This window comes from Amphiura filiformis, chromosome 3, assembly GCF_039555335.1.
Source record: "Amphiura filiformis chromosome 3, Afil_fr2py, whole genome shotgun sequence".
Classification (NCBI taxonomy): Eukaryota; Metazoa; Echinodermata; class Ophiuroidea; order Amphilepidida; family Amphiuridae; genus Amphiura; species Amphiura filiformis.
In genome coordinates, this window is record NC_092630.1 from 22,171,977 (window position 1) to 22,180,379 (window position 8,403).

Sequence of the window (8,403 nt, forward strand, 5' to 3'; positions counted from 1 at the left end):
ATTATTATCAATGCCCGAAGTGTAATAGAGTTTATTTGTAATCATACTTTATCTAAAGGGAAAATAATCAAGGTATACTTTAAGCTTAGAATAATGAAAAAGAACGGTAGATTTTCAATATTCAGATTAAGTAACTATCATATTATTTTGTACCTCACCAGTTCCTCCCAAAGCATCTTTACTTTATGATGGAGTCAAGTTAACACCAGATATCCCATTCGACACAGTGATCAATACGTCAATTGTTGTCGGCTGCTCTGTAGAAAGATCATATCCGTCAAATGCTACACTCACTTGGAATATTGAAGGCACTAACAGTGGTTATACTACGGTGTCAGCAGTCAATGGGCCTCTGGTTGTGCCTAACCAAGACGGTGTGACATGGGATGTTAGTGAAGAAGTTGAAATTACTACAAGTCGATTCAACAGTCCCAGAATAAATATTGAATGTGTTGGTAGCAATGATTATGGTGAATATTCAATAAGCAGAGTGTTAGAGGTGTACGGTGAGTTCAAAATATCATAATGTAGACATTTGCAGTAAGCAAAAGACCTCCAACAGTAACGAAAATAAGGTTATTATGTTTATCAAAACAAGAAGTGCTACGTTCAAACTTACATCTACTAAAGATAACCTTCTTAAAATCCACTAATAACAATCTTCCCGATTTGTAATTAGCCGGTGCACTGAACGTCGATCTATATGATTCGAATTTACAAGTGGAATTTCCTGATGAACCCTTTCCTGAACCCGAACCCGAAGAACCCTTTTTACCAACAAGGAAGAAACGATCACCAAGACTACGTATATCCAGGGAAGTCATCAGGTGTGTATTTTCATCGTATCGTGATATATTGGTGTAGATTATTCATCTAGTAGCTTACATAATCTAGTACTGGAATTAAAATGTGTACAACCCACTTTGCTACCTTGTGTCCGACATCATGGCATGTGACTTCATTAAACATCTCAGTTGTTAAGGATTACTTGTCAGAGGATACTATAGTCCGTCAACTCAGAAGTACAAAGTAAACGGACCTCGGAAACTTGAGGTATGAGAATAAGTATTTCAGTGCAATGCGTGTGTAAATGCTTCTTTGGCGCGCCAACTGCTGCGCAATTTGTAATTGCCGAGCGCACTACGCTCTTTATGCGTCGCGTTTTTTTAATACGCTGTGCGTGTGACGCAAAGCATCGACCCCCGATGCCACAGATTTACTTTGTTTACTTCTGAGTTGGCGGAATATATACGTAGCGAACGACAAAACACTCACACTTAACCATTGCGGAAACTGTTGGACCTGTCATCATCTGCCTAATACAACATACTTCTCTCGTGAAAACTAATACTATTCTGCAATGGGCTTTCCGCAGGGCTTCTCCATCAATGTTGTCAACATTTTCATAGAGGAATAAGAAAAACATGTGTTGAGTAATACACATGAAAAACATCCTAAGTATGGCTTCGTTTTGCTAACACCACATTATAGACAAAAATGATCGTAATCTTTTGTCAAATTCATCAATGAAAATAACCCAAAAATAACCCTCACTCAGAATAAATGTGTGACCAATAAGTTTGACCCACTGGCACCTGTCATTTCAAAATATTATTCAACTTTAAACAAGAAAATATTAGTCATTCGCAACTTTACACTAAAGGGGAAAAATAGGCATGTACCCGACTAATATTACATCTTCATATTCCCAACTTGTTCTTTTTTCTATTAAATGCAGTGAAGATATTGTACAGGTTATAAATGGTACGCCATCATTTTTTACATGTGATGCCTGGGAAGCAAACCCCGCTGCAGATATCGACTGGTTTATTGACGATGTACAAAGAAACGAAAATGTTATAGATAACACTACCGTAGTTTGGAATTTCGGGTATCCACCGGATCATTACACGTTTGATACCTACAGTAATTATAAGCTGATACCGTCTTTTCCTGAACATCAGGACGCAATCATAAGCTGTACTGCCTCAAATATAGCAGACCCCGAGGGAATCTCTGATGAAGTTTTATTGGATGTTATGGGTAGGTTTTCTGCATAGATACACGGTGGTATTTGTATTGAAACTAAACTCCTCAAAACGTTTGGAAACTATCAAAAACGGCTGTATATCAGAAATTTTTGAAATCTATCTCCATATTGCTTCATATCAGTGAAAACATTGTTCTTTCCTTTCAACAATGACACTTCATTTGTGACGATAAACTGTGAAGGCTAAATAATTTTCTTTGCAAGACAGAGATCTCAAAGAAAATGTGCCAAACTGACCATTGTCTGTGCTCATCTCATTGCTTTGAATGAATGAATGAATGAATGAATGAATGAATGAATTGTTGAATGAGTGGTATAAGTGAATGAATGAAACGTTGTTTGCAGTACAGCCTGTCTCAAAAAAATTGTGCAAATGAAAGGCGCCCTCTGTGGCAACTGTCAAGGGCGTAGTCTTAGCTCTCAAATGCCGTTTAGTGTGTTCAATGTGCTTGTTTTAATCTCGAGATATGCCCAGCAAACACAAAACGTTTTCGACATCATTCGCAAAAGGTTATAAAAGGTTGTCAGAAAACGTTTAAATGTCGGGTTATATAAAGGGTATATTAAGAGTATAAAACGTTTTCATAACCTTGAAGAACATTTTTTGATAATCTACTGCTCAGCAAACAAAAATGTTTTACAGAACACGTTTAAATGTCGGGTTATATAAAGGGTATAAAAACGTTTTAATAACGTTACAAAAACATTCTTGAAAACTTGATACAAAACATTCTAAACAGAATGTTATTTTGGGGTTGAAAAAATATTTTGCGAAAAATGTTTGCCCAAAATATTTTCAATAACGTTTTAAAAACGTTTTCATGACCTTTATATAACCCGACATTTAAATGTTATTAAAAGGTTTTGAAAAAACATTTTAAGAACATTTCTGTGTTTGCTGGGTTCAAATATTTTAACCTAATGTTATTTAAGTATTGACACAATATTTGGCAAAAATGTTTGCAAAAATAGTTTACAATAACATTTTTGAAAACATTTAAAAATATTGTTGTAGTGTGTTTCCATATAAAACGTTTTAAAACGTTATCATGACCTTTATATAACCCGACATTTTAATGTTATTAAAACGTTTTTACCTAAACCAAAAGCCAAACTATAACTTACTTAAAACGTTTTTAAAACGTTTTTGTGTTTGCTGGGTGTTTACTTAACAACGAAAGGGTAAAATCACAATTGTGCCACTTTTACTAGGGAAGAGGGCTGTACATGTAAATTAATGATAGTATCAAGTTTATCAAGAGTTCCTTCGGTAAAATCAAAAAAATGCATCAATTACACAACAATGCAAAATTGTTTTTACTGTTTTTACTGTTTTATCATGATACAGGTATAATGATTCTCGTTTTCCATTTACGACAAATTAAAAGATAAATATATATTTCACATTCTGCTGTAACATTAAATACGTGTGCATGTACTGTTCTTTTTGTCATTCGAGACATCTTAAAAGACAAACAAATATTGCTCACTTATAGGTTAATGAACTTAGACAAGTTCATGAAATTTGACAAATTAATGAAATTAGACAAAATAATGCACACGCGATGATGACGATGCGTCTAATGCACGAGCACCGAAGGGGGAGTGCATTAGACGCATCAACATCAACTATCATTGATTTACATGTACAGCCCTATTCCCTAGTAAAAGTGGCACAATTGTGATTTTACCCTTCTCGAGATTAAAAAAAGCAAATTGAACAAAACAAGCGGCATTTGAGAGCTAAGACTGTGCCCTTGACGTTGATGTAAGCATCATGTCACAACGGTATGTTCTAATTGCCAAAGAGGGCGCTTTTCACTTGCACAACGTTTTTTGAGACAGGCTGTATATCATTTTGAATGAAAAGTGCTATGATGGGATTAACAGTTCTACAGGTGGATTGAAATGGATCAACGCAAGCCAATCTCTCTCGGTGGTCACTTCTTCATAGTGGTCATTTGCAAGAAAGTTCTAATCAACCATGGTTCGATTATCAGATCTGGATAAGGCTCGAGCTATTAGTCAGCTTGAGGCTGGCATACCTCAGAAACAAGTTGCTGCAACCTTTGGAGTTTCCCGCAGTATGATCTCCAAGCTAAAAGCTAAGTTTCGTCAGACCGGAGATGTTAAAGACAGACCCAGAAGTGGCCGCCCTAAAAAACAACGGCTGCAGAAGACTTGAGGCTGCCAGCACTTCGAAACAGTGTGATATTCCTTACTCAATCAATTACTCAGACAATGGCAGAGTTGACACATTTTGTTTGAGACCTCTCTGTCTTTCATCAAAGACAGTTACTCAACCGTGGAATAAGTTATGGTCACAAATTTTTGACAGGAAAGAACAATGTTTGTATTGATATGAAACAATATGGAAATAAATATCAATCATGTCAATACTTCTGATATATAGTCGTTTTGGAAAGTTTCCAAACCTTTTTTGAAGAGTTTACTTAAATAAAAACACTATTTTAATTTTTAACCAAAAAAAAAAACAAATAAAAAAACACCATTTTTAAACCATTTTCTACAATTGAATCCTTTATCAATTTTAGTTTCACAATGCTTAACAGTCATATTTTACTTTTATTTCATGAAGTTTCATTTTCTAGCCAAAATCTGCTTAGTTAAAGCCATAATGTACGATATTTTAAAATTAGTTCGGTCAATTTGTTTTCAAATCTGATTTTTTGGCATATTATGTAATGTTTACACATGACCCAACCTAATTAGATTCAGGCAAATTCATTGTGTTTTTAGGACAGCAGAACAAGTTTGAATAGTTTGAATTAATTCATCCCCCATATACCAGCACAGTTAAGCGGCTAAGATGAGTGATTTTCTTTCATTTTACCTCATTAGTTTGGCTTTAAAATTACCAGAAAACTTTCCTGACAGTAATGTTCTTACTAATAATATTTCATAATATTTGGCAAAGAATGACAAAATTAAAATTTGACAGAAATCGTATACAAACAAAATTCCAAATCAATTCAGGGACTTTCAGATGAATACCGTAATTAGATGTATTGACGTATTTTTTATTTCAGTTTTGCCACAAAATCTCAAAGTGCTTGTAAATGATGTAGAGGTTAGCAATGGTTCCACAGTGGTAATTAAGGACGCACAACCAGCAGTATTTACATGTGTGGTTGAAGGGGCAAAACCAGCCGCCGATTGTTTTTTGGAAGAATTTGGAATACTAACTTTGCTGCCAGGAAATGTTACATCTAATCCTACTTCAGAATTGCTTTTTGACACAACTGCTCGCCATGAGATAACTCCTACATTACTGACAGACGATGAATGGCCCCGTGTATGGCACTTTATTGCCTTGAATGGTTACGGCAATTTCACTAGCTTTGGAAGTTTCAGCCTAATATTAGATGTTGCCGGTAATGTTAGATTTTATCAGGGTGTTGTTTTATGTGATTGTTTGTTTGACTCTCAACAGTCACAATCACCTTGAATTGATGTACATCCCTAATTGGCATATTTTTTAAAAATATATTTCCAATGGATTAAAATGGGACCCAAACAGTGTATAATAACAATTTCACATAAAGGATCTCAATTTCAAATATTTCAAATTTCAATTCGCAATCATAATTCAAAATAATATTGCAGTTGTAAAATACAAGAATATGATAGTTCGTATTCATAATGCTTAAAAACGCCAGATGATCAACAAAGAAAGTTTAGTGAACTAAAACATTTGCTTTGTTTTGTACATAGTCTATGGCACATTTTATATTTTTTGTACATAGTCTATGACACATTTTATGTTTTTTGTACATAGTCTATGACACATTTTATATTTTTTCAGGACCCCCAGTTGACGTTTCTTTTGATTACTTTAATGAATATGAGGAACCCGTTCTAGTGGATGGAACTATGCTTTATATAGATTGTAGTTCGTTTAATGCCAAGCCTGCTGCAAATATTACCATCCAGCTCGGAGGAATGGTTTTGGTAAGATATTATTGATCATCTGTATTATATATATCCCAGATGAAGTCTTAAAACTAATGTCCTATGTGAGCAATTATGGGTTTTGGATACAACCTTATGGAGATTTGTTTCATTGTGGAGACACAAAACAATGCTACATAAGGAACATTTAACACAGGGCATTAGAAATTGCCGTAAAGTGATTGCAGCAATGAAGTCTCCAGGGGGCTGCCCTATGGATATGTTGCTCTTGTTAAGGTGTGTGGTCCCTTTGGGTATATGCTCTGTGGAGCCAATTAGGGGTTCAGGTATAACCTTATAGTAATACTTTTTATCTATAAGGAAAACACTTTTACAATTTTCAAAATGGCGTGATTTCCATAAAGTAGCGAGTTCGCGTGTGTGTGTTGAGGTGGGCGTATATTATGCGTGGGTGGGGTGTGTGTGGGCGGATGTTGGGGATATAGGGGCTCGGATATGGGTGAGGGTGTATGTGGGGAAGTGTCTGTACTGTATGTGTACCGATGGTAGGCTATCCAATGATCCAAACTTTTTTCAAGCTTTTTCAACGGGTACTTCAGTGTTTCGGCTTCCTTTCGTACACGGCGTTAACATAGATCGGATTATATGATTTGACCTAAAATAGGCATCATGTGGAATGTAGGTAGATGGTTGATACTCCCTGAGTTGCTAATGTTACAGAATACATTTTTACATATGTTTTACTGCAGCCATCGGTTACAAACATTGTTCCAAATCAAAAGGATTTTGACACGTACAGTTATTCGACTATCTCACCGCTGCTTTACAGCACACACCAAGGTTTGCCATTGGAATGTATAATCACACACGTTGCACTCGAAGGACCAATTGTTTTAAACATCACTTTGGATATAATTGGTAAGCTGATTTAATTTCAATTTTCAAATAACACATCAATACTTTATAAACAATCATATAAACAATCAAGGTCAAATTTAAGATAAAGCTAAAGGTAAGAATGGCAGATAAATCGATATTCAGATTAAGTAACTTATATTTTGTATCTCATCAGGTCCTCCCACTGCAGGTTTGTTTTATGATGGAGTCAAGTTAAGGCCAAATATCCCATTCGACGCAGTGATAAACACTCCAATTATTGTCAGCTGCTCTATAGAACGATCATATCCTGATCATGCCACACTCACTTGGAATGTTAAAGGCACGACAAAGGGCCATACCACGTTATCAATACTCAACGAGCCTTCTGCTATACCCAACCAAGACGGTGTGACATTTGATGTCAGTCAAGAAGTAGAAATTACTACAATAAGCCGATATAGCAGTCCCAGGATCAGGGTCGAATGTGTTGGTAATAATAGTTTTGGTGAATATACAGTAGGCAGAAATTTAAAGGTGTACGGTGAGTTCTAAAAAAAACCCACAAAAAATGAAAAGTTCCCGGGGGCTCACTTAAATATGAAAGGAATATACGTGTAGGGCTAACACTTTTACAGCAAGGGGCATTCGGTGAAAGCAAAATACAAAAAAATATGTGATCTTTTGGTGAGAGGTGGACCGTTTGGATCACAATTTACAAATGGAATCTTTTGGAGAGACACAAAACAGTCCCACATCCGCAGAAGCCTTGAACATTGAATTTTTGTTCTTTAATATTTCAAAATAAGTAATAAAATCAGTGATTAATGAAAGCTGCTGTTCAAATTCAAATAAGGACATTTGGACAAATAAGTCGTCTTTGGGTGACAGAGCATGTGTTCCAGAAAAATTATGGGGTCTTTGGTGACGGCGATGCTGAAAACGTGTCTTAACAGCTCAACATACGCGTCAACTCCAAAGTGGGAGTGGCCCGGGGAATTGTTACATTGCAGTGGGGACGTTTGCAATCAGTATATATCAATGTATCATGCAGTCATCAAAAGACGTAATAATGTTTTTCTTAAATGGACGTTTTTTACTGACTAGAGATTAACGGAATGCTGAAGTGGTCATTTTGTAGTTTGGACACCTTTTTGTGATTTCTTTATAAATAAATACTGTAAAGTTTCAGCTTTAGTTTGCTTTTTGTTTGAATCAAATCGGACATTGGATTCCGGAGTAATTTTCGATTGGAGCAGAAAAGTCGAAAAGAAAATTAGATAAATTACGTTCTCCCTATACTTTCACATGTGGGATATTTCTTTTGTATTGTATTGTTTTCAAGCGGCCATATTTAAGATATTTCTCAGTAAAATTACTTTTCATAGTAAAAAGGCTATTTTTCTGATTGAAAATATATTTTAAATTAATTTAACACTTATAGAAAATGTGAATTCAGGTTTTTAATACGTAATTCGCATATTTAACGCATAATTTGCATATTTAGTGTTTCTAGACTTTAAATGCATTTTCTGCTATTTTGC

General features: G+C 35.2%; 1 protein-coding gene across 1 annotated transcript in view; it reads left to right on the forward strand.

Annotated features, from left to right (window-relative positions):
- Positions 1–8,403, forward strand: part of LOC140148216 (uncharacterized) — a 68,823-nt gene that overhangs the window by 33,348 nt on the left and 27,072 nt on the right. The window lies entirely within an intron of this gene.